This window comes from Bubalus bubalis, chromosome 10 (assembly GCF_019923935.1).
Source record: "Bubalus bubalis isolate 160015118507 breed Murrah chromosome 10, NDDB_SH_1, whole genome shotgun sequence".
Taxonomy (NCBI): domain Eukaryota; kingdom Metazoa; phylum Chordata; class Mammalia; order Artiodactyla; family Bovidae; genus Bubalus; species Bubalus bubalis.
In genome coordinates, this window is record NC_059166.1 from 15,770,698 (window position 1) to 15,794,171 (window position 23,474).

General features: G+C 40.9%; 1 protein-coding gene across 1 annotated transcript in view; it reads right to left on the reverse strand.

Annotated features, from left to right (window-relative positions):
* AKAP12 (A-kinase anchoring protein 12) overlaps positions 1-23,474 on the reverse strand; it is a 111,231-nt gene that overhangs the window by 85,632 nt on the left and 2,125 nt on the right. The window lies entirely within an intron of this gene.

The window sequence follows — 23,474 nt, forward strand, 5'->3', positions numbered from 1 at the left end:
GGGTTGTCGTTGCTGCTTAGTCCCTCAGTCATGTCCGAGTCTTTTGCAACTCCACAAACTATAGCCCTCCAGGCTCCTGTGTCCATAGGTTTCCCAGGCAAGAACACTGGAGTGGTTGCCACTTCCTCCTCCAGGGGTTCTTCCCAACCCAGAGACTGAACCCACGTCTCCTGCATTGACAGGTGGATTCTTTACTGCTGAGTCACCAGAGAGGCCCTAAAACGTGGGATCTATCCATACAGTACAATATTATTTGGCAATTAGAACTTTGCAAACATTATACTAAGTGAAAAGAGTCAGACACAAAAGGCCACATACTATATGATTCCATTTATATGACACGTCCAGAATAGGAAAATCTTTAGAGACAGCAAGGAGCTGAGTGGTTACCAGGGACTGCAGGGAAGAAAACAGGGAATGATTGCTAACGGGTATGAGGTTTCTTAGGGGGTCAAAATGTTCTACAATTGACTGTTTTGATGATAAGTGTATACAACTCAGTGAATATATTGGGTTGGCTGAAAAGTTCATAAGACATTACAGAAAAACCTAAATGAAGTTTCTGGCCAACCCAATACAACAACAACAACAAAAAACACTGAATTATACATTTTAAATGATAAATTGTAGGGTATGTGAATTATATCTTAATAAATTCTTCCAGAAATTGAGATTGGGAAATAACTCAGAGGGAAAGGTACCCATGGTTTTTTCCTGGGGTAAACATATCTGTTTATTTCCTGTTAATCACAAACAAGATCTACAGTGCTTCTTGAGCAACAGTAAAAGTCATGACAAATCAGATTTAAGTGGTATTGGTTCCTAAAGGAATCCTTTTAATTATGTAGGCCTCCCCAGATGTTTTGGCCACTTCTTACAATAGAAATCAGCTCCTTTTCCACTAAATTTGGAGGGGAAGACTGAATACAATAACAAATGAGTCTCAAGTGCTATTGAAAGATATTCTTTACTAAATTTTAAAATTTTAGGAAGGATATATATAAAACTTGAAAAAAAAATCTTAAAACTCAGGGGACATTTTGATACTATCATCCATCTTTGAACAGGCTGACTGACAGGCTATAGCTGTCTTTAAAAAGACAGTGAAATCTAAAAGCCATGTGTAGCTTCTATATTCAGATGTCTGCAGAAATCTTTTCACCTAAGATGGAACATTTTTTATCTTGACCATGAGATTTAGTCATTAGATATTAAGTATTTTCCATACCTATTGGTATGGAAAGCATTGGGGCTTCCCTTGTGGCTTACATGGTAAAAAATCTGCCTGCAATGCAGGAGATCTGGGTTTAATCCCTGGGCTGGGAAGATCCCCTGGAGAAGGGAATGGCAACTCACACCAGTGTTCTTGCCTGGAGAATTCCATGGACAGAGGAGCCTGGCAGGCCACAGTCATGGGGTCATAGAGAGTCAGACACGACTGAGCGAGTAACACATACCTAGTATTGGGAACAGTTTCCTTCCAACATTCTTATTAAAATAAACCTTGATATGCCCCAAATTCAAATTTTTTTTTCTGTAATATTAAAACAGAAAGTGTTAGAGAAGACTCTTGAAAGTCCCTTGGACTGCAAGGAGATCCAACCAGTCAATCCTAAAGGAAATCAACCCTGAATATTCATTGCAAGGACTGATGCTGAAGCACCAATACTTTGGCCACCTGATGCGAACAGATCCATTGGAAAAGACCCTGATGCTGGGAAAGACTGAAGGTAGGAGAAGGGGATGAGATGGTTGGATGGCATCACCAACTCAAAGAACATGAGTTTGAGCAAGCTCTGGTTGTTGGTGAAGGACAGGGAAGCCCAGTGTGTTGCAGTTCACAGGGTCAAAAAGAGTCAGACACAACTGAGCAACTGAACAACAACAAGAATGTTAAAATAAGGGTTTGAAAGTTGGTCAAATATCCTGCAAATTATAAATACAGGTCTGTTCCAAAACTGAAAGTTTCCATATAATGTAGTATTTGATTAGATGCCGTATCTTCTCTTCTCTTGTTAAAATGAAAAGATCAATATTGACAGATTCACACTAAATTTAGTTAGATATATACAGCTGCCAAATTTTTATTTTTGTTTTAAATTCATGTATTTTTGAGAACATGTTCCATTGTTTTTTTGTCTTTTTTTTTTTTTTTGCCGTGCTGAAACATGTGGGATCTTAGTCCTCAAATCAGGGGTTGAATTGTGTCCCCTACATTGGAAGCTCGGAGTCTTACCCATTGGATTGCCAGGGAAGTGCCTCCCATTGCTTTAGTAGTTACTACTAGCTTGGTCCCACACGAAGGTTCCTGGATCTCACTTAGAAGGAAAAAAAAAAAAAATATATATATATATATATATGGTGAGGGTCTTGTGCAGGGGGTGGCTAAGTGGCTTCTGTCAGGCAGAAAGGTGATGCCCAGTGAGTGTGGACAGGAATCAGAGCAGCTGGGGAGGCGGCTGTCTCCATCAGCAAAACCTAAAGGTGCGAAGAATGGGTGTTTCCCTATTGGCAATGGAAAAAACTGGTAGCCTGGAGACTTTGCCTTTGAACTATCTCCACAGCCACTAAAAAGAAACCACACCCTGCACCTTCCCTGGGACCTCTCTCCCTCCGTTCCTGCCATTATCCCTGGTATTTTTGCCTGTGAAAAAGCCTCATTAATTTAACATTGGTATATTTCACCTCAATCCGCCTGCAATGCAGGAGACCCCAGTTCATTTCCTGGGTTGGGAAGATCTGCGGGAGAAGGGATAGGCTACCCACTCCAGTATTCTTGGGTTTCCCTGGAGGCTCAGCTGGTAAAGAATCCACCTGCAATGCAGGAGACCTGGGTCTGATCCCTGGGTTGGGAAGATCCCCTGGAGGAGGGCATGGCAACCCACTGAAATATTCTTGCCTGGAGAATCCCCGATGGACAGAGGAGCCTGGTGGGCTACAGTCAAAGAGTCGGACACAACTGAGCGACTAAGCACAGCACATTTCATCTCGCCAACCTGTGAGAACAGATATGTGTCTTTCCACGGCTGCATTCTAGACATTTGAGTAAGTGAGTGAAAGTCGCTCAGTCGTGTCCGACTCTTTGAGACCCCATTGACTGTACAGTCCATGGAATTCTCCAGGCCAGAATACTGGAGTGGGGAGCCTTTACCTTCTCCAGGGGATCTTCCCAAACCAGGGATCAAACCCAGGTCTCCTACATTGCAGGCGGATTCTTTACCAGCTGAGCCACAAGGGAAGCCCCATTTCAGACATTTAATAGACCCCAATAACAGGAATCGAAAATGGTTTACAGTGGCTACAGACACAAAATCAGTCCCTTTGTTCTACAAATCTATCACTTACTTTCCAAAATGAAGCGCACAGGAAATGAAGCTGGCACTCTGAACATTACTCTTCTCAAAATAACCCAACTCCAAACCCCACCTTCTTTCTGTTCATTAGGGTTTTGTGGGTTCTGCTGTGATAACTTTCTCTCCAGGACCTGAAAATATTCATGAGTCTTTTAAGGGCCAAAATCTACACTTCTGATTTTAATGCAGCAATATCTGGACTCTGGAGACTATTTTTAAAGTCTTTATTTAATTTGTACAATAATCCAAATGGACACTGACCAGTGCAAACTACATACACTATTTCTATTAATACAGTGTGGAGTATATTCAGTATGAGCCACCTGCTCTCATTTTATATAAGAGCTAACAAAAAATAAATTAAACCTCTAGTGTTTTACTTCCTTTCTGTTTTTCAACTAATTCTCTTTCATCCTAAATTCCCTCCCATGTTGACCTAGAAGTTTCTCAATAAGCTTAAAATGGGAAAATATTAAAGAAAGTTTTTAAAAGTTGAAATCATCTTGAGGCTCCCTTGGTCGTCCAGGGGTTAAGACTTTGCCTTCCAATGCAGGGGGTGCAGGTGAGCTAAGGTCAGAAAACCAGAGTAGAAACAATATTGTAACAAATTCAGAAATTCAGCAAAAGACTTAAAAAAAAATCTTCAAATAAAAAGAAGTTGAAATGATCTAAGACAGTCATCCTAACACCTCTTCATTTTCTTGCACTCGCTTCATTGTTTAGCCACATACAAACACTTGTATTAGACAAGGTTCTGCATGTTTTCCACATTTGGAAACCATAACCGTTTTCCCAAGTTGCTACAAATTCTCCTGTGTTCTTCAAAGACAAAGGATCAGGTGTACATACCACACATAATTCACTTAACCCGTCTTTCAAAATCTCAAACAAGACACAGGTACACATTTGTAACACATTTTATGGAACGCAGTTTACCTTCCTTTGTATTATTTTTATTTGCTGAATTTCCAGAACCAGGTGCACTGGAACAAGGGATGTGAACACTCACGTGGTTCCATGTGTTGCCAGACTGTTATATATATATATATATATATATATATATATATATATATATATATATTTTTAGCACAGGAATGGACTTTAAAGCATTTCATCAGGGTGTTTTTCTTCTATTCTATCAGAGGCCTTCCTCCCTGTCCTTTCATAGATCCAGTGCCCTCCTGTCTCTACTGGAAGCCGTGCGTCTGCCTGCTCCGGTACACCAAGCTAATCTGGCTCTCCTCTTTATCCCCAGACGCTGTCATCGTACCTGCATTTGAAAAAAAGACGTCATCCAGCATTTGCTTTCTAGTCTCTTTTAGCTTCAGTCAGCCTGAGACATCTGCCTTCAGTTCTGATGCAATGTGATAAAACAGCAGGCCACCCTTACCAGAAGGATCAATCAATTATGTTCATTCAACTGTTTGCATGATTAGACCACATTTGCAAGGAGAGGGGCTGAATGACTTAGTTTTGTCAAATCTCTCACGAAATCCAGAACCACCATCAGTCCATCCCCCCCAAATCTTATAGTTTAGGAACCTAAACAACAATAAAAGACCAAGAAAGGAAGAAAAAAGAACAGAAAAAGAAATTTGATTATTAGATTTATTTTAAGCGAACCCAAGCTGACCCCTAACAATCACCAATTTTTTTTCTCACACAACTGTTGAGCAATCCATTCTAGGCCAGGGATAATCACCATTATCTGTGGTTTCTATGATAAGGGAGGCTGACTGAGGGGGATGAATGGGTAAGGAGAAAGAATGGCTTTTATATAGCTATGCATATACTAATAGATTTTTAACAAACACTATTATTCTTTTAAAGACACCACTTAATTATTTTTAAAATTCTTTTTAGGTTTACATTTACATCTGTGATCCATTTTTTAAAATTTATCTAATTTTAATTGGAGGATAACTGCTTTACAATATATGATCCCTTTTGAGTTAGTTTCTGTATATGGTGCAAGGTGTGATCAGTTGTTATTGCTATTTTTTTTTACACAAAAGTATTCAAATTTTCTTGCACCATTTGTTGTTCTGCATCCTGTGTCATGTGGGATCTTAGTTCCCTGTCCAGGGCTTGAACTCATGCCCTTGCATTAGAAGGTGGAGTCTTAACCACTGGACCACCAGGGAAGTCTCCTTAACTGTACACTTTAAATGAGTAAAATGTATATTAGGCGAATTATATATTAATAAAAACTGGTGCAGAAAGAAAAGAATGCTTTCATTTACATGTATAAATTTAACTTTGTCCTTAAAACATAAGCTTTTATTACAAATTCTATTTACTATACTCAAATTGAGTCTATATCATCCAAATAAATGAGATTTTTGAATTGGAAATAGCTTTTACCAGAAATATTACATACATATTTATATAAAAATCTATCTTTAACATGCATTTGTGATTCCTGCTATCTTGATGAAAAATTTGTTGGCAAAAGAACCATCTAGAATTTTGCATTAAACATAGATCTTATTCTTTCATGATATTAGCAAGCAAAAGTAGCTAACTGCTTTAAATGTATATTATAAAACTAATAGGCTTTGTCGGCCATTCATTTCAGTCTCCTTGCGGGACTGCTCCTGGCTCGAGCTTCCTTCTTGGCGCCCTTAAGCTGTTGGGCCATCCTCCAAGCTCAAGTCCTCTGTTCCCTTCCTCTCTGTCACTCAGTCCCTTCTGTCTCCCACTAGCTTTTCTCCCAGAACAGTCTCCTGTCCACTTGTCCTAAGCGGGAGACTGTATGGACCATCCAGGAAGACATCAGGGCAGATACAGAGTTGAGGTAGGTGGGCTCAGCTTGAAGGGATAAAAGACAATGAACTAGAGGTGTCCCTGGCAGAGAGATAATTTCAGGATTTGACAGCATGTAGATGTAATGGAAACCACGATGCTATGTGTTTCCCAAGAATTTGTGGAGCAAAAGTGATTGAAGAAATAGCAACAGGAGTTTAGTCTGTGTTGATCAGATGCACCAATTACCAGCCTTGCGTAGATATAGCTAAAAAAGATCCGAGTTAGAGAAAGCCCAGGAAGTAAGGGGTGAAGTAGTTCGGGAAGTAATGGTAATTCTCCTGCCATTAAGTTTTCCAGACTCTCAGAGATTTGCCATGTGAGTCAAAGAGAAAATTTAAGAGAAGACTCTGGAAAAGTCACGTGAATACATTTTTCACCTATAAAGAAGAAGTCTAAAGGCGAACAACTTCAATGAATAAACTGTCTTTTATATTCAGGCAAATAAAATGGGTTTAGATTCTGAAGAATAAGGAAACTGAGACCCAAAAAACTTGTTAAAGCCTTAGACTTGAAGTTGTAAAAGGTCTTTTCAGCTTAAAAAAAGAAAAAAAAAAAAAAACTGTGGGATGGGCTGAGGTCACCCTGTGGGATGTTTCCACCTGAGAAACAGTCCTGATAAAGACTGGCTTTGGGCTTCCCTGGTGGTTCAGTGATAAAGAAATCTTCCTGCCAATGGAGGAGACAAGGCTTTGATCCTTGCTCTGGGAGATCCCACATGCCTTGGAGCAACTAAGTCCATACACCACAATTACTGAGCCTGTGCTCCAGAGCCTGGAAACCGCAACTACTGAGCCCATGCGCCACGATTACTGGGACCCGAGTGCCCTAGGCCCCACGCTCTGCAACGAGAGAAGCCACCGCAATGAGAAGCACGCAACTAGAGAAGACCCCTCACAGCAACAGAGGTCCAGTGCAGCCAAAAACAAATAATAAATAAAATCATTAAAAAAAAAAAAAAAGAATGGCGTCAACCAAAAGAAATTATAAAATGCTTTAGGGATTTTCTCTTTTTTTGGAGGTGGGGAGAGAAAACGGAAAACAAAGAATTTCTAATCTTTATTTAATTCATACCAGATACTTGCTTGTTGAAAATGCCAATATGCGATCCAAAAGTCTACAAATAATAAATGCTGGAGAGGGTGTGGAGAAAAGGGAACCCTCTTACACTGTTGGTGGGAATGCAAACTAGTACAGCCACTATGGAGAACAGTGTGGAGATTCCTTAAAAAACTGGAAATAGAACTGCCTTATGATCCAGCAATCCCACTGCTGGGCATACACACTGAGGAAACCAGAATTGAAAGAGACACGTGTACCCCAGTGTTCATTGCAGCACTGTTTATAATAGCCAGGACATGGAAGCAACCTAGATGTCCATCAGCAGATGAATGGATAAGAAAGCTGTGGTACATATACACCATGGAGTATTACTCAGCCATTAAAAAGAATACATTTGAATCAGTTCTAATGAGGTGGATGAAACTGGAGCCTATTATACAGAGTGAAGTAAGCCAGAAAGAAAACACCAATACAGTATACTAACGCATATATATGGAATTTAGAAAGATGGTAACAATAACCCTGTGTACGAGACAGCAAAAGAGACACTGATGTATAGAACAGTCTTATGGACTCTGTGGGAGAGGGAGAGAGTGGGAAGATTTGGGAGAATGGCATTGAAACATGTAAAATATCATGTATGAAACGGGTTGCCAGTCCAGGTTCGATGCACGATACTGGATGCTTGGGGCTGGTGCACTGGGGACGACCCAGAGGGATGGAATGGGGAGGGAGGAGGGAGGAGGGTTCAGGATGGGGAATACATGTATACCTGTGGCGGATTCATTTTGACATTTGGCAAAACTAATACAATTATGTAAAGTTTAAAAATAAAATAAAATTAAAAAAAAAAGAAAATGCCAATAAATCAAATGGTTGAACTTTTTAAGTCAACTGGATATGTTTCTGCTTGAGATAGAATCCCCAAAATAAAAACCAACCTAATGGAATACCTGTATAGCCCAAACTATGTTTCTGTACAAATATGATCAAGATGCCACAGTTTGCGTTTATCTTAAGATGCCCACGGTGGTCAAAAGTTGACTTCAGTTATGTAGACATTTCTCGGAGGCCACGTTATTGCAGTTCATGGAAAAATATGTAAAATCAAACAAAGGCAATGAAAAGAGCTTCCTTGTATGGCTACATTCATTGACTGAATGAAAGAAAAATATATCAAAGAGCAACAGAAAGCAGCTAACTGTTGGTTTTTATCTTTTCCAACCCTCAAGATGCAACGTGAGGAATAAAGGATAATAAATACATGGGTGTGTAAGTGGGGCAAAGAGGAAAAGTCTGGAAGGACAAATACACCTGCAAGTAGAGCCCCCCCGCCCCGCCAGATCACAGAATTCCAGGTACTTCTACCATCTACTGCTACTGCTACTGCTAAGTCACTTCAGTCATGTCCGACTCTGTGCGACCCCATAGACGGCAGCCCACCAGGCTCCCCCATCCCTGGGATTCTCCAGGCAAGAACACTGGAGTGGATTGCCATTGCCTTCTCCAATGCATGAAAGTGAAAAGTGAAAGTGAAGTCGCTCAGTCGTGTCCGATTCTTAGCGACTCCATGGACTGCAGCCCACCAGGCTCCTCCATCCATGGGATTTTCCAGGCAAGAGTACTGGAGTGGGGTGCCATTGCCTTCTCCGAAAAGCAGTCATACACACAGAAAAATGGCTAAGGGCAGGAAGACTAGTTTGAAGACTAACGTTGCAGTACATGGCATGTGCCTGTGCTTAGACTCAATCATGTCTGACTCTTTGCAACCCCATGGACTGTGCCCACGAGGCTCCTCTGTCCATGCGCATTCTCCAGGCAAGAGTACTAGAGTGGGTTGCCATGCCCTCCTCCAGGGGATCTTCCCAACCCAGAAATCGAACTCAGGTCTCCTGCATAGCAGGCAGATTCTTTACCGTCTGAGCCACCAGGGAAGCTGAGACAAAGGTCTGAGGAAGCAGCTCTAGAACCAATGGGACTTCATGATGGCCTGCACGCTCTGCTGTTGCTCTTTAGTTGCTCAGTCATGCCCAACTCTTTGTGACCCCACAGACTATACCCTGCCAGGCTCCTCTGTCCATGGGATTTCCCAGGTAAGAACACCGGAGAGGGTTGCCACTTCCTTTTCCAAGGGATCTTCCCCACCCAGGAATCAAACCTGGGTCTCCTGCATTGGCTGGCAGTTTCTTTACCACTGAGCCACCTAGGAAGCCCCAGATGGCCTAGATACTGGCAAATGAAAGGAAAGAGCCAGTAAGACAGTGATACCATTCACTGTTCTATAAGATGCTGAAGGCACTAGAGAGAGAGTTCCCTTATGGGAAGAAGAGGCAGGCAAAGGGGACAGAAGAAAACACTGTTTTTGAGGTGAACTTGTCCAACAGATAGATGCATGTGTGGGACTGACACTTGGTGGATATAATGGGGTGTTAAAACCCCAGGAGAGGACAGTATCCCAGCAGGACAAAGCCCTGATCGGGATGGACAAATTAGCCAGGGGATGATCCTTAGGGAGGATACGGAAAAGGGTTTACACGGGTACAGCAGGACAGACAGATGATGTGCTGGGAGGTCAGGATGACCAAGCAAAATGGGAAGGGAGAAGATGGTGGTTATAGGTGCCTGGCATTCAGTTACACCCAAATGGAAGAGAAAAATGAGCGGAGATGATTCTTTAGGTCGTGACTTGGCTCCAAACCCAAGGAGCTCTTACAGGCCGGCATCAGCTATCTTCCCATCCGGAGGGAATGGGAAGAATGAGGACAGGCTTTGAAATAACTGGATGGCCCACAAAGATAGATCGTTTGCCATTTACTTGACAGCAGATAGAGCGATACATCCTAAAACACCTAGAGAGGCAGAAAGTCCCGGGACCTGAGGAGGGTCTAGTGTATCAGGAGCTGCCTCCTCCTCAGCATCACAGTCAAGGCCAGGTTCACATCACAGTGGTTTCGTTCCCACCAGCCTCAACCCAAGGAGCTGATGAAACCAGGAGAAGACCTCAAGAGTCAGTGAACTGTGGGACTTCCCTGGTGGTCCAGTGGCTAAGACGCTGCACTCCCAGTGTAGGAGGCCTGGGTTCGATCCCTGATCAGGGAAACTAGATCCCGCGTGCTGCAACTAAGACCTAGAACAGCCAAATAAATAATCTTTTTTTTTTTTTTAAGAGTTAGTGAATCAAAAGTTTCATAAATGTTTACTTTGTTGGCACCCTTTTAAAGTGAGAATGATACCACTTACCTCATAGAAGTTATGACTGAAAAATAAGATAGGAAAAAAGATGGGCAAGTGCCCTCCAAAACCATCTGATACCGAACAGTACTCAAACCCAACAAACGTCTGTGAGCTGACGGTGAGAGAAGGGACTATACTTTTTTCATATTTCTACATATGCCTGATCCTTAAGGCCTTAGTTAATCCCCTACAGTTTTCACCCTTGTAATCAAGCCAGAAACACACAGTCAAATAACTGTGGGAAGAGCCCTTGAACATGGGCAGAGGACACAAAGCTGACACAGCCAGGCTCCCCTTTCACTCACAGGACATTCACGCTTTGTGTGAGCATAAGCACAAAAGGTCACACTGAAGAAAGAAGCCACTGCATGGGGATATTAACCATATTTCTATGTGAACTAATTTTTAAAATAAATACAGTATTAGTAAATGTTTACTAAGAAGCAGGAATCATCATTTTATGCCTACATTGAGTTGCTCCCACTTAAATGGCCTGAAGCAATCTTACAAGAATATTGATTTTTAGGTTTTCCAAAGAAGCGACTTTCTTAAAAATTTCGTTACACTCCCAGGATGCTGTTATTTGCTTTGATTTGCTTTGATCAGACTCAAGGAAAAAATAAATCAGTGTGCGTCTCAGCTTCTTATCCGAAGCCGAAATAAGCCAGCTTGGTCAGCTCATAGCAAAGGAATCAGAGGCTTCGGGGATTTTTTCCCTCTTCATGACCATAAAAAGCAACAAGCGGGTGACATTTCCCTTTACTCTTATTTGCCAGAAGAAGAATTTGTAGCTCCATTCAAGAAGGCTCTGTTTTGACCTTCGCCTGATCTTCGTTCAAGTTCACAAACAGTTACAATACCTCCAGTATTCACTGCAGGCGCTGGAGAGGGTTTGAGGAATACAATAATTTACAGCATTTAACTCCACAGTAGTCCAATTGTCTTTGGCCCCAGAAAATACGGTTAAGGGAGAGTTTTAGGACATAATGTCGCTTGTGCTAGGACGTTCAGCCCTATGGGTAATTAATTAAGTGCCACAGAAACTGAGCCAATGGTTATTGGACTCACCACACATTGAAAATAAAAACTAAATCTAATATGCAAACTATCTAGACTATTTGAAAAATGAAGTGAACCCAAAGTATATTCAGTTTCCAAATTTTCAATGATCCTACTGTTGCTCAATTTTCTACTTTCTCTTTCCCTGCCACCCCCACCAAATACATCAGGAATTCTAGACCTAACTTAATAAGGACATAAAAATATGAAATATTTCATCTTAGGATAATCTGAGGCATTTTCCAAATAATGTACATTTAAAAGCTGGGATATATCCTTTATTTTCATTTTAATCAGAGTAAGAATCTCTCTACATTTATTTCATTTAAACATTGTATATAAAAGGAAATAACTTTTATATGAATGAAATGAAAATCCATGCTGCTTGTTCCCCTCCCCGAAAAGAGAACAAATTTCCTTAATATCTCAGAATTATTCTCTAGGTCTCAGATTTGAAATAAAGTTAAGTCCTCACCTCCATCCGAACAAACGGAGATGTAGACCTCAATTAATTACTGGTTTCACACTGCCAATTTCAAGTAATGCATAAGTTACATGCCGGTATTCAAATTATCCAAGGCGGAGCCACAGATACCTCTCCTGGCTTCTCACAATCACTGTTTTCTAATTGTGTCTTCACTAGCCTGGCATTTCCCAATTGCATTTGGGTAAAGATGCATATTATATGTCCCCTTTAGGAGAGGCATAATTAATAACAACATATTAAAAGTTTCTGCAAAAGTCCTGTAGTTAAAAAATGAAATCTTTTTGATGTGGACCATTTTAAAGTCTTTACTGAATTTGTTACAATATTGCTTCCTTCTGTTTTATTTTTTGTTTTCAGGGTCACATGGCATATGGGATCTTGGTTCCCAAATCAAGGATCAAACCCTGATGCCCTCTGCATTGGAACGTGAAGTCTTAACCACTGGACCACCAGGGGAGTCCTCCAAAAAGAAATCTTTAAGCCAACTTCTCCTAGACTATTTTTCACTCAGTATTTCTTCCAAGATGGTGATGTTTTCTCTTGCCCCCTTACTTTATTACTTTTATTATATTAAAATTATTTAATTATTTCCTTGCCTCCTTCTCCTAAGCATCTCCATTCGTCAGCAGTTCACCATAAATTCCATTTCCTGTCTTAGTTTGATTACTATGAAAAATTACCATAACCTGAGTGGCCAAGATGATAAACATTTATTTCTCAGAGTTCTGGAAGCTGGAAGTCCAAGATTAAGGTGCAGGCTGATTTCGCTCTCGTAGGAGTTCTCTACCTGCTTTGTAGAGGGTACCACTTGAGGGTGGGGAGGGGCTCTGGTGTCTCTTCTTATAAGGGCACTAATTCCTTAATGAGGGTTCCACCCTCATGACCTAATTACCTCCCGAAGACTCCATCTCCTAATACTATCACACTGGGGATTAGAGTTTCAACATATGAGCTTCGGGGACACACTCAGTCCATAGCTTCCTCTATGCCACCTTTCTTGGTACCCCAGGATGTGCCTTCTCTTGCCTTTGAACTCTGTCTTATTAGTGCCTCTTCGTCTGGCACTCAGCTACAATTCACGGCAAGAAACGGTTTCCACAAATTTAAGTCCACAAGAGACTGTGGGCATTATGGCCACACATAGGGGATCTGCGGGTCCCCACTGTCCTTAATCCTGGTGGCAAAGACAGACCCCCAGCTCACTTAAAAGGTACTCCGATTTTCCTAAATATACTTACACATCATCTGCCTATTTACTCTTTTTTTTTTCATCTGGCTGTATGGAATTTATTTATTTGCTTCTTAAAACATTTTTAAAATATGCAAAATAAATATTTGCTTATTTATTTTGCATCTTTAAAACATTTAAATGCAAAATACTTTTTGCATTATTTATTTTGCATTTTCAAAACATTTTTACTCCAGGATTGTGCAATTAAAAAAAACCACTTATCACTCCTGTGATTTTCTGGTCGCTCATATATACCCCTGTGAAAGTCGCTCAGTCATGTCTGACTCTTTGCGACACCATGACTCCACCAGGCTCCTCTGTCCATGAGAGTCTCCAGGCAAGAATACTGGAGTGGATAGTTGTTCCCTTCTCCAAGGGATCTTCCCAACTCAGGGATCGAACCCAGGTCTCCCATATTGCAGGTGGATTCTTTACTGTCTGAGCCCATCTATAGCCCCAGCTCTTTATTTTTGGTGTTGGGAGAGCACATGCATGTGGGGAATCTGTTACTTTTAGTCCAGCCCTTCCAGAGACTAACAAGTTAATTTAGCCACCTAATTTGCCTAAGACTAAAGAACCCCGAGTAAGAAATTAGCAGGGATTCAATGATCACAGGGACTGCTTGAGAAACTTTCTCTGACAAATGTAATGCTTTAAACCATGACCTACTTCCCTGAATACTTCAGCATTCTTTGAATTCCTGTCTGTCCTGGAGGACTGTTTATCAGGCACAGTTCCAGAAGTGACTTGAAACCTCTGTCACTGCTGCAATTCTAGATAACATTGAGGGTGCTCTTAGCTCCATTTAGGACAAAAACCTTTTGAGCATTTTGAAAGACCTTACTGTGTCTTTAATAGCAAAAATTAATAACAAAAGAACAATCAATCTGCATTTTAATCAAGGCAAAACAAATTTCCTATATTATAAGCAAAACAGACAGATCTAACACTGCCATCAAACTGAATTTAAAGGAAACAAACTCCTGAAGGTTAAAAAAAAAATCAGTTATAAAATCAAATTAATTTGAGTTTTGCCCTCATGACTGTCAAGCATTTTTTATTTAAAATTTCATATACTAGCTTTTGTCAGGATCGGAGGGAAAAAAAACCTTGATAATCAGGACTGATTTAGTAAAGTTTACTGGTAACATTTTCCACTGCTTTTCAGTAACTGACTTCATATAAAACAGAGCAGAACAAGAACAAAAATTTCCATTTAGATATTTAGATTAACACTACAGGAGTCATTAACTCATGTCTAAATATTGGTTAGATGTGTCTCTGAAATAATTAAGAAAAATTCATCACTGAAACACTGTCTAATCCTTAGCAACTTCTTGTAGATTGCAATCCTTTCTCCATCCCCTCATTTCCACCCAGTTGGTATAGCAGTATATAGTCGTTGCAAATCTAACCACATCTAAGGCTGAACTTTGCATAGCATTCAGGGTTACAGGTGTGGAATAAGACTGCTTTACATACATACCCAAGTGAAGGATATTTTCAAACAAATGTTCCTTAAGAAGCATTATACAAGCAGTTTGTTACCATAGTGAAAAAGTAGCACCCAGAACTGAAAATTTTAAAAAATTTAAAAAGGCTAAGCACCATAACATACACCAACATTGTTTTATGTTTTGTTATTGTTCTGTGCATCACAGCAATATGTATTTCAAAGAGCAAGTAAAACTATCAAGGATGTAATGAAACATGTCTTCAATAAGGATGGTCAATATCAGGAGTAAGGACAGAAAATTGATCACGAGGCAGACAAAACCCAGAGCCTTATGTAATGGCTTGATTCAATAAGAAATCATACGCTCAGACATGAAGAAAAATAGCAAACCATAAATCGTCCTCCGAATGACACACCAGAGGGCATACGCTGGAGGTGGAAAAAATTGCGAAGAAGAAATGTCTTCTTTGAAAGTGAAGATAAACATTCCCCAAGCCACCTAGATTCTTTGCCTACAAATGGAAGAGATGCTAGTCCACCATCAGCCTCTTTCATTTTAGGTGGACTCAGATGCGGGGATAAACTAGTCACTGTCGCCTGATGAAGCAGTGACCCAATGGCTATTCGACTCAATGCCATCTGTTTTGTCTAGTCTTCTCCTTGATTATCATTCACTGGTTCCACCTTCTCCCCAGCTACCACTCTCAGCTCCTCTGGTGCCATCAGCTCTTATCCTGTGATATTAACCTTCCCTGGGGGCTCCCCACTCCGCCAATCTGGATTGCTCACAGTGCCTGTGATCTGGGCTAACGCAGGTCACTACTCAGAGACGCACTATTGATCTCATGGATGCTCTCTGTCGTTTTCCTAGACTCTGATGCAAACTTCTTCCTTACATTAGGAAAAAAAGGGGCTATAACTGTCAAGTGACGTTCTCTCTTCTAAAGATACACCTGGTGTAAGTCGTTGTTTGGCACGGTTGGCTACAGCAATAAACAACTGAAACCGACATCAGGAGGGGAACATCCTTGTCTACTGGAGAAACTGGTGCACTCCATATTCCAAGCCTTGAAGTCTCAGCTGTTTTTGGCTGCCCCTGTGCTGAGCCTACACTCTGTACCCATCCCATCGCTCAGGTTAATATCTGCCCCCTACGCTCCTAGGGGTGTCCTCTCTGCTGAGTGTGAAAGGGTCTGCCTCATGGCTTTCTTTTTATCAGAAGCCTCCACTTGGACGGCGCTCTGCAGCCTGTGCAGCTCTTACCATGCTGCTGCTGCTGCTGCTAAGTCACTTCAGTCGTGTCCGACCCTGTGCGACCCCATTGACGGCAGCCCACCAGGCTCCCCCGTCCCTGGGATTCTCCAGGCAAGAACACTGGAGTGGGTTGCCATTTCTTTCTCCAATGCATGAAAGTGAAAAGTGAAAGGGAAGTTGCTCAGTCGTGTCCGACTCTTCGAGACCCCATGGACTGCAGCCTACCAGGCTCCTCCGTCCATGGGATTTTCCAGCCAAGAGTACTGGAGTGGGGTGCCATTGCCTTCTCCGAGCTCTTACCATAATTGCCTACAATTCTTCCCATTATCCTCTTACAAACATTCAGCTCCTTCATATGCCCTGTGCCTCCCGGCCTCCTGACTAATATGGCCTTTATCTGCTTGTAACACTTGGCGAAATCATCTTTTCTTTGCACATCGGCTATCCAGACAATTCACTGAACAGACACGTACCAACTAATGGCAGTTCTTCTGTTGCCTGCCCAACTTATTTGAATGTTTGTTATTGAATCTTTCCTCTAAAGCTGGAGTCCCCAGCCTCCAGGCCCAGGACCGGTATCTGCTGTCACATCAGTGATGGCATTAGGTTAGAAATAAAGCGCACACTAAATGTAATGTACTCGAGTCACCCCAAACCATCCCCATCTCCCACCCCCGGTCGGTGGAAAAACTGTCTTCACGAAACCAGTCCCTGGTGCCCAAAAGGTTGGGGACCCCTTACCTCACCTAGATCATGAGGTGCTCAAGGATAATGCTGTGTTATTTACCTCCTGAAGCATCTAGAACCAGGGCCTTTCATAGCATAAGTAGTTAGGAAATATTTGAGTGATTATTTTCAATGAATATTATTATATACCAAGAAAATAAATTCACTTCTGAAGATAACACAGGCTCCCCACTTTTTAGTATTTATGTATTTATTCTCTGGTGGCTAACACAATAAAGAATCTGCCTGCAATGCGGGAGACCTGGGTTTGATCCCTGGGTTGGGAAAATCCCCTTGAGAAGGGAATGACAACCCACTCCAGTATTCTTTCCTGGGAAATCCCATGGACAGAGGAGCCTGGAAAGCTACATACCATGAGGTCACAAAGAGTTAGACACAACTGAGCAACTAACACTTTCCTTTTCACTAAACTTACCATAGCCATGAGACCAGGGCAAGCCCTAACAGTGCCTGAAGATGTAAAATATAAAAATATTTCAAACCATGGATCTGCCATTAGAATCGATTAGATTTTTAGCTACTGTCTTAATGCTTTTAACAATGTGTACAAATAAACAGAGTAGGAAACATTTTAAAGTAAAAGAAAATCAATAAACATATATGTGAATACAGAAACTTGAGACTATTTAATCAACGGTACTGGAGAACAGTGACCTGTATGGAAAATGAATTTAGACCTCTTCCTCTAGACAGAAAATTATAATCCCTTTTAATGGAGCAAAGAGACAAATACATGAAAGGGAGCACTTTGACTCTTTCTTAAGCACCAAGATCTTGGATTTCTCTCTTCTTTGTATCCCCAGTTCCAGGAATACAGGAGCCAGCAGAGAAATGTTAATGAAATCAAGACAGAACAGCAACTACGCGGTGTGGAAAGCCAGACAGCCCTCTTCTGGGCTCATCCTCAACGACTTGGTTAGGTGTTAAGATCTCTTCACCCGACATTCAGAGCAGCCAAAGGCCATAAATGAAGTCAACAGCTACTGCCTACCAACTCAAGTGACGTTTCCAACATGATAAATGAGGGACGACGGTTAAGAGGCATCGGGGGGAACAAAAAAGTTAATGTTGACAAGTAGATCCTTGCTCAGAGAAAAGAACAGAACATTGGATTCCATACCTATTTACCTTGAAGAGTACATTCCATTAAGAACAATACTATTAATATTAGCAGCATGTATAGTCTCAAGACAGCAGAATAAAGGAGTAAAACTATGTCGGGGAGAGGTTTCCCTTTATTTTCTCCCCCTTGCTCTTCTGGAAGCCTCTCTGCCACCCACATGAGTGCCAGCATCGCTCAGTGGGTGCTGCCGCCACCTCTCCATTGCCTTCCTCAGCTCCAACACCCCGTAATCCACTTCCAGACAACGGTGACCACACCAGACAAATCAGGATCCCGGATGAGCATCAAGGCTACAGAATCTCAGATGCTGGAATGGCCTGGGATTCTGATAGAATCATCTAGAAGGGGGCCGGGTGGGGTCTTTAAAAAGCTCCCCAGGTGATTCAACTACACAACCAGGTTTGGGAACCACAGAAAATGTAGTCTCTCCAGATGCCCACAATTTGCATGCCTGCATATAACAAACAGCAGATGGGCCACTGATTTATAGTAATCTCCCCTTCCTAAAATTTGGCTTCTCTCATTTACACAACATCATGAAGAAACTGCAGGGAAGACAAAACCCTTTGATCTTGAATGAATACTTGCATTAAGAGAAGCCTAAGTGTCCGGGAAAGACGCTGTAGTTTCCAGTGCTTTGAACACCTACGTCTTTCTGGGAAAACATATTTATTCCCGTTAACAGAGCCAGGCTGTCATTTGTTATGAGAACTGAGAACGGCGCCCAGGGGAGGGGACTACTGTTTTCCCAGGAAGTGAATTTCTACTGCCCACAATTCCTGATTCCAACATTTCATGGATCAGATGTATGAAGAAATTTTTGGCAACTGGATGATTTTAGATTGTTCCCAGAGGAGAAATTTTTAAATTGATAGCTAAAGAAGTAGGTCATTGCAAAGTCGATCCAAGCAAATAAAATTAAAGCCAGTTTACTAATTTGGGAAGAAAAGGGAACAATACCTCAGCCTTGTTTTTATTCTAAGCTTGTTATTTCCCAATTCTGATTAATTTCTGGGAGGGGAAAGTCTTTTAAAATTAACTATGTTCCCAGGTGGCTCAGTGGTAAAGAATCCGCCTGCCAATGCAGGTTCGATCCCTGGGTCACGAAGATCCCCTGGAGAAGGAAATCGCAATCCACTCTAGTATTCCGGCCTGGAAAATCCTATGGATGGAGGAGCCTCATGGGCCACAGTTCTTGGGGCCACAAAGAGTCAGACACAACTAAGTAACTGAGAACTCAACAGGTAAACAAACTATAGCCTATAATGTTCTGAAAGCCAGTCGAGTTCCTGATGAAGTGCTGAACAGAAGAAACGCATACAATCAGTACACCTGACAGGGCACTCAACTTCATAACTAAAAATGCACTGAGGGAATCCAAGGTTCAACTGAGGTACAGATTGGCAAATACTAGAAAATCTGCTATCCACTGAGGCAAAGGCATGGGAAAGTGAGTGTCGATCTCCACAGAGCAGGAATGCAAAGTGGCTGAATCTCTTTGGCAAGTAAATTTAGCAAGGATTATCAAAATTTAAAATGCATAGAAATCCTATGATCCAGCAACCCTACTTTCAGAAATCTCTCTGAGAGATACATTTGCACATATACAAAGATGTCTGAACTAGGATATTCCCTGTGCCAATTCAGTATAACAAGACTAGGAAATCTAAATATACACACAGGGGATTGGTTAAATCATTGTGGTACTTCAATCCATACATAAATGAGAAATGCATGTAGCCAATAAGAACGAAGGGAGATCTTTATATCCTGATATGAAAAGACAGCCAAACCCTAAAGTTGCAGAATTTATGTGTTGGGATCTCATTTGTTAAAAGGAAAAGACAGGGCTATTCTTATTCATATACTTGCACAGGCATAAAGGTTTTAGAAGAATATGCAAGAAGCAACCAACTTTGATTTCAAACTGTTGTTTTCAGGGGTGGGAGGAATAGGATACGTTTCCTTTTTATCATCCTCTACAAATTATAAGTTCTCAACCATTAACATTTTTAGAAAAACAAACATTAAATGAATCTTGTTTGCAATAACTTTAAATAAAAATTATTTTAGGGACTTCCCTGGTGAACCTAAGCTAAGACTTTGGCTCCCAACGCAGAGGTTACCGGCTCAATCCCTGATCAGGGAACTAGATCCCACAAACAGAAACTAACAAGAGTTTGCACGCGGCAGCTAGAAACAAAAAGATCCTCTGTTCTGAAATGAAGATGTTAAGATTCCAAGTGCCGCAACTAAGATATAGCACAGCCAAATAAATAAATAAATCATTTTAATAAGAGTAAGCAAGTGCTTTTGATCATCTTTTAATAAAGCCTTTAGGTTCAAGAATGATGCTGTCAGGCCTACAGTCAGATTTAAATAAATAAACTTTATTATTCATAATAAGACATATAAATGTATATATAACTGAAATTATTACAGATTAATATCTTCACCTTAACCCTTTTATTACATGTACTAACAGGTAGGATCACAGGTATAAACCCCTACTCTTACATTCTTTAATAAGGTACTAACTTGCAGGAAAATGGCCCAAAATCTAAACAGACAAGACAAATAATTATAATTATAGATTTTAAAATAGTTTATTGAAAATAAGCTTTCATATTCATAAGATATAATGCATCTCCCTCCCAAACCCAGCTTTTTTCATATTTTTCTATTAAATTATTTTAAAATGAAACTTCTCCTAAATTATAATTTTTTAGGGTATGAGAGAACTAAGAATTAGCTTCAAGGATATTTAGTTTTATAGTTTTCTTGCGTTAAAAGTACCGAAGTATTTTTCTCACATCACTAAGTGCTGTAAGTTCTAATTTCTCACTTCTTGAATGACTATAACATAAAGAATTACTATTTAGCTGATTTTCCTTTCGTTGGTATTCTGTAACACTGAACAGGTGTTAAAATGATACAGAAAATGAAATCATTTCTTAATGCCTTTTAAAACAGAACATTTTCTTTCCATTTTATTAATTATCCTATAAGATACCAAACTGGAATCATCCTTTTAATGTAGTCTAAAGTGATCCTGGCACAGAGATTAGTGGGCACACAGTGAATTCAGAGAGGATGCGCATTTGGAGGCTGCCCTTCACCCAGGGAAGTATTTCAAGTGGAAATCTGCTGATCTGACACATCTAAGAGCCTAAAAGCCTATAATGGATTCAAGGGAAGGCAATGCACCCCCCACTGGCTCTCAGACCATCTTCACATCCACAACTCCAATCTCCAGACTGTGTTCTAATCATCAAGTAGCACCTCTTATAATCTGAGGGAAATTCATATACAGGCAGCCACACCCAGAAAACATCACTCTGTTAACATATAATTCTTTTGAAATCTTAAATTCTGGCCCTTTCCACATAAAACCAATGACATAATCACATGACAGCCATCTCTAGTCCCATCTTTAGTAAACACGGGGCAAGGGGGAAACAGCACGTACCCTAGGCTGGGACGGGAATTAGGAAATGCAGCTGGCCGACTCAATTGTCTGTTTATTGCACAAAAGGTAGAGACATCCTTAACTCATCAGGACAATAGACTCTTCTATTTGCATACATCTATTTGAGTTACCGCTCTCGCAACCAAATGGAACCACAGCTTGAAGCACTGACAAGGGTCTCAGTCTCCCCACCCCCAGGGACGTAGGCCTTACACTGATGAACTGAGAACTGTTTCATTTCCAGCTTTAAGTCACTAAACAGAAAAGACAGAAGGGTTAATTTAGAGGATTGTGATTGTCCAGATTTAGCCTGGAGCTTGGCTCCAGAAATCAAGATGTGTCAGAGAAAAGGAAGTTCGTCACTGGCCAACCCCACCCGATGCTGCTACCTGAATGAAAGCAGGCAACTGAGGAATAACATTAGGCTTTGTTTACCACCTGTGTTCAGGTGGTCTAATCTTCCTGTACCCTGCAAACTCGCAAAATTTAACCTGGAAAATAACCGATCAAGCCATTTTGCCTCACAATTAACATATAAAGATTGTAAAAGATTGATCGGAAGATAAGACTGCTTCCATTTCCATTAAAATACATCACAGATAAAATCAGGATTTGTCTCAGTGCATCTAAATGTTAGGCTTGTGTAATCAAGTTTTACCAGGGGGTGGGGTGGGGGGGCGGAAATCTGCTAATAGCCTTTAATTAATGATCAGCATTCTGCTAGGGGGAGGGGGATATATTAGTCTAAACCTCCCCAGATGTCCACAGACTCAATCAAAAAAGCTCAAGATGTAATTCATCACTAATTCAATGTATGAAGTGGTCTCATTTGAGCCACTTGCATTTATCATGCATTTGTCTACTTGAGATTAAAGGCAATTTGAAATGCAATGGTAAACAAGCCATTCTAAAGAAAAAGAAAGCTGAGTTCCCAAATCTTAGTTTTCTGCTAGATATTCACCTGGTCTGAGAATAACCAGAACTGACGTTGACTGAGTCACTATCTGACAAGTGAGACAGATCATGATGACAAAGTCAAAGAAAAAGTAAACGGTTGTTTATCTGTTATACCCCAATACAAAATTAAAAGTTTAAAAAAGAAAGCAGATGGACCAAGGTATTCCCCAACTTGACCGTCTCCAATCAAAATCAAGGTGCCAGGATCATCCTACATGCCAGCCACACACTCCATACATTGAGCAACACCTGTTATGAGCAAACCCAGGTATGGTCCCTGCCTTTGTGGAGCATTCACAGCAGCCAGGAGAACACTTCCTCATCAAGTCACTAAGCTCACAAACATGGAAACTGCTGGCAAGAAGGGTCCATGGTGCTATGGGAACCCAGAATGGCAGATGCAATTACTCGGAGGTCTGAAATTAGGGTTGAAAAGGGTGAAGAAAGGAGACAAAAGCTACATGCTGAATCATTCTTAGAGAGTCCTTTTGAAAAGACTTAGGTCTTCCAAAACTTGAGTAATAAATTTTGCTAGTTGCAATGAAAAACTACACGTTTTCTAACATGTACATGTAAGTGTATTGATTTGTCTACAAATTGATAACTGGGCAGTCTGCCAGAAAGTTCAATGATACTCAGGATGTCATTTAAGTAATTTTTTAAAGGAGGTCATCTCACTGTTTCAAGATGGTTGTGACTAGGAAAGAGGAAGAAGGATGATGTTATGGAAGGAAGATAAAGAGAACAGAAAGGAAGCAATATTTTAAACGAATACACAGAAGTTTATTGGGACGAGAATAAGTACCATATCTTAGTGTGAACTGTTACTAAGACCTGAAGGGCTGGTAAAAGCCAAAGAAAAAAATGTTCCCCAACTGAAAGCTTTTAGCCATTATGCCTTAAAATTATCTTCATTACTGGACTCTAAATACTGGTTATGCAGCCATTTTGACAGTAGTTGACATCAAAAAGTGAGATACAGTAAATATTGAAGCATAACTGAGGCACTTCCCTGGTGGTCCAGTGAAGTCTGGACACTGAGCTCCCAATTGGGGGCGGGGGTGGGAGGGGGCTGCCCTGGGTTTGATCCCTGGTTAGGGAACTAGATCCCACATGCTGCAGTTAAGATGAGGTGCAGCTAAACATGTGTGTGTAGACACACACACACACAACTGAGACCTCAAAAGGGTAATAGATTTCTTAAGAATATCTTAGAGAATCTAGGCATTCCAGGCAC